Raw genomic sequence first — 4,263 nt, 5'->3', positions numbered from 1 at the left:
AGAGAGAAGACACGGAAGCAGAGACAGAGACAGAGAGAGGTTGGAAGAGACCAGAGGAGAGACAACAGAGATGGAGATAGAGAGACAGACAGACAGAAGAGAGCACAGTGGCACACACAGAAGTAGAGCACAAGCAGAGCTCCTATCCAGTCCATACACAGTGGCTCAAGAACACTGAACTCGAGCGGCACGCGTGAGAGAGAGAACTGCCCCAAGAGCCCGACAACACAACACACACATCATCTCCACCACCCACGAGCGCGCACGCCCTTGTAATTTTTTACACTCCTTAACAATTATGTGTGCACAAATCATTCGGTGCTTCACTTCTTGGATAATGCCCATTTTTGATCATTTGGATTCTAGTTCAACCCAGCACCTTGGGGAAGTGAACCCCAGGATCAGGTTAAATGTTAAGAAATGCAGCTCCAATCTTATCTTGCCACCTTTACTTTTTAATAGTGCTTTCTTCATTCAATATTTATATTTGAGGCATCCTTTCATTGTCAGTTACTCACAGGAATGTGACTCCATGAAAGGCAAAACTATTTTGTACCCTATTAAATCTGTAACTGGCATGAGATATAGGAGAGAATCAACTCAAAATTTGTCTAATGAATAAATGATCAGATTAAGAGAATATTTGTAAAACATCCTGCTACATGTCATAATTTAAAAAATGGGAGTGAGCTATTATTTAACTATTACTTTTCATGGAACAGATAGACACATGTTTGGGGTTACAGCACTGTGCCCACTGATCAATCTTCTTCCTCCCTTTTCTTTTTCCCTTCTTAACTTTCCTATTCTGGAATCAAAAGTTAAGCAAACTAAGTTTCTTTATATTCAAGATTTTATTAAGAAGCAAGTCTACACTAGGCTCATAGAAACTCTGAATTATGCTCAATACAGTGAGACATTATTGTAAGTTCCACCAGACACAACTGAGATAGTTTCAAACCTGTCCACGTTAGTTCCAGATTGTCCCATACAAAGACATCCTTATGGGACAATCTGTCTACATTATAATCTTCATCTCTCCCAGTCTCTAGTTAAGTTCTCTGCTAACCCTCTCCCCTGGGGCTTCTTGTGAGCCAAGATGAATGTCCTGGTACTGAGCACAGCAGGGAGGACACCCTACCAGAGTTTAGGTTTTTCTTTTTCTTTTTCTTTTTTGTCCAGATATGGTCAGTGTCACAGGCAATTGCATTGGGTGATCAGAACTAGAAGTGCAATTCAATTGTCTGTGAAAACAGAGTCCAGTTGAATTGTCCTCTTGGCTCTAAGGGATGATTTGGGATACTTGACATTGGGAGACAAGCAAATATGCCATTCGGAGACAAACAGGTTCTGCTTCCCAGTCCTTGGGATGGTTAATGTTAATTAATTTTTATTAGGAATCAAGAGCAATGTCTCCCTTCCATGCAGAAACAAGCAGTAGAGTGAGTAGATTACCTATTCAACATTTGAATGGTGTTAGCCTGACTCCACCTCCCTCCTAACAAGGTCCACTGGATGAACACCAGATGGGGGACCAGCTGCAAATAAAATCCAAGCCCTGAAACTATCTTAGGATGCATAAAACTCTGGGGCATCCAGAAAATCTTCTCTTCCTCCCCATCTGGAAATACAAGAAACATCTGGAAACCTAAGAATGATCATGACTAAAAAATAAGATCATAAACAAGTTCTTACTCTGTACTTGTATTCAGTATAAACAACCTGAAGTGCACCTGCCTAAAAGCAACTATCTTCCCTCACAGGAAATCATTTACAAGCAAAAACTTCTCCTTGCTTCGACAACTTGATCTGAAGCAATTAGACAATTAGTCTATCTGTCTTCAATCTATTGTTTTATCCTTGTACTTTCTCCTTCGACCACTCCACAACAACTCTCATGAAAGAGAGACACACTTGATGTTCTAATTTCTCCTTTACCTCAGCCAAAGGCTCTCCTCTGGAATGTGAAGAAATCTTTGAAGGCTGACTGAGTAAACTTCAACTTAGAAATCCGCACAGCCATTCCATCACAGCTGTTGAAAATTAGTGTTTTCAGTAGTGAATGTGAGTCCTTGGGCATTGTTCTATTGGGTCCCCAAAGAACCAAGACATGGGTTCTTGGCTGGCCATTCCTAATAAGGTGGTTCTTTGAAAGGGGGTTGGGGCCTGAAATTCTAGCCCTCCTTTGTTTTATAAGCCAGTGTTTTTTTTAAAAAAACTTTTTTATCTACATAAATCTGCTGAAATTTTTCTAAAAATTGTGATTATTACTGATACATTATCCAGATATACCATGTGATCTGTGCTAAGAACATTTTTGCTGGCCAGCAGGAAATTTTTGCAAACAGCCACTAGTCTGTGAACTGATGGTTAGAAGTTCTAAGTCATTGTTGTATAGGGGTTTCTGCATCTAGAGCAGGGCTCTATCCTAAATTATATAAAGGTAAGTAGCAACAACTTCAGCATACACACCTTGAGCTTTTTCTGAAAGAGAACTTCTTAATTAAGAAAAAAGCAGAAAAAAATGTTAGCAGGAGAAACAGGCAAGAAATTCATGAAATGAAGGGTAATGTCAGATTTGGGTCAGAATCAAGTTCCAGATCTCAGAATCTTCTCAGTAGAAGCAGGTGCTGTGCTCATTGTTGATTTATTTTAAAAAATAATTTATTGGGCTTCTGGGACAGACCCTGTGGTGCTTAGGAGTCCATGCAAATACAAGGGGTTAAATTAAGACCTGCCTTCATCCCTGGACTATCTCTCTGGCACCTGGGGTTTCCTCCCTCCCTCCTCCCTGCACTCCCAGTGGTGATCAGGGAATCACATGCAACATAAAGTATCAAATAAGAGTCAACCACATGCAAAATCCTAACCTCCTATGCTATCTTTCAGCCTTAGTATTTTTAGCCAAGTATTTCATGAATTTATTTTGTACATGTATCTGGTACATTAACTAAGTCTTATGTAGATGGATTAATAAAGGAGTTAATTTAAGCAAAAAGAAAGGTTCATTTGAAGAGATGGGCCTAATGAGGAGCAATTCCTTTCTCGACAGCTCACTGCTTCCCAGCCCTCTGCAAAGGCCCGTCAGGGTCCATGTGAAGGAGCCCCAGTGGACGTGACTAGAGAGGTTCAGCTCATCTAGCTCACCATGCCCCCAGAAACAGTGCTGCCCACTCACTGGGCAGTAGCTTCTTTAATCCACTGTGGGGAATAAATAGGCAAAGCCGGAAAAAAAAAAATCAGTGTTTTATCTGTTCTTAAATTATGCTCCACGTCATTGCCTCAGCAAGATTCTTATAGGGCCTGTAATCATTATCAGGAGAAAATTAGAGGGAAAATGAAAGGAAAGTCTCTCTGGACTCCATCTATAGTTGCATTTCAGGATTGTAAAGTTTTCTTATCAGTCCAGTTGGGCATGGAAAGAAACATAATGGCCTTCCCTCAAAAGCTCATTGAAGTGGAGGCAGAAAGACAGAGAGGACTTTGAACATGATAATTAAAAGAAAAATCTATCCAGGACTTTCAAGTTCTCTTGGGCTCAAGAGTCCTTTTTCTTTTTCCAGTGTCTATGGTTTCTACCTGAGGTAGGATCAGAATGCCTCACAGGGGGTGCTTTTATGCCAGGCAGTAGCTGGGGCTGATGGCTTAGCCAGAAAGGTAAGCTGCTTTCTCAGGGGTGATCTAAATACCTCAGAGGCATGGAGGGGGAGCCTCTTTCTGCACACAGAGGACAGGAGATACCATTTGTGGAAGATTAACCATCCATTTAAAGAATTTGAAAAATGGAAGTCTTACAATTTATCTAACCTATCAATCATCATTCTTGTATGCCTTGGGAATATCTCATCCAGCCTCTGCTTGGGGAAAGGGCTCACAACCAGACAAGCCAGTTCACGACACAGCCTTGTGTTGGGGAGATAAATCATCATGTGGGGACTGGAGAGATAGTACAGTAGGTAGGGTGCTTGCCTTGCGTGCACCTGACCGGGGCTCAAGTCCCGACATCCCATATGGTCTCCTGTGCACCACCAGTAGTAATTCCTGCATACAGAGCCAGGAGTAACCCCTGGATATTGACAGGTGTGGCCCAAAAATGAAAAAGAAAAAAGAAATCATCATGTACTCCTCTGAGTTTGTCACAGGATAGACAAATAATCAAACAAGCATCAGACAGATTGATAAGAAAAAAAAATAAAAAGAAAGTTATTAACAATGTACATGATCCTACACATCCAGGGGTGACCAATAAAGCAAGTTAATTCA

Source organism: Sorex araneus, chromosome 4 (genome assembly GCF_027595985.1).
Source record: "Sorex araneus isolate mSorAra2 chromosome 4, mSorAra2.pri, whole genome shotgun sequence".
Lineage (NCBI taxonomy): Eukaryota > Metazoa > Chordata > Mammalia > Eulipotyphla > Soricidae > Sorex > Sorex araneus.
The sequence above is the reverse complement of the archived record's forward strand: the minus strand, read 5'-3'. Positions refer to the sequence as shown.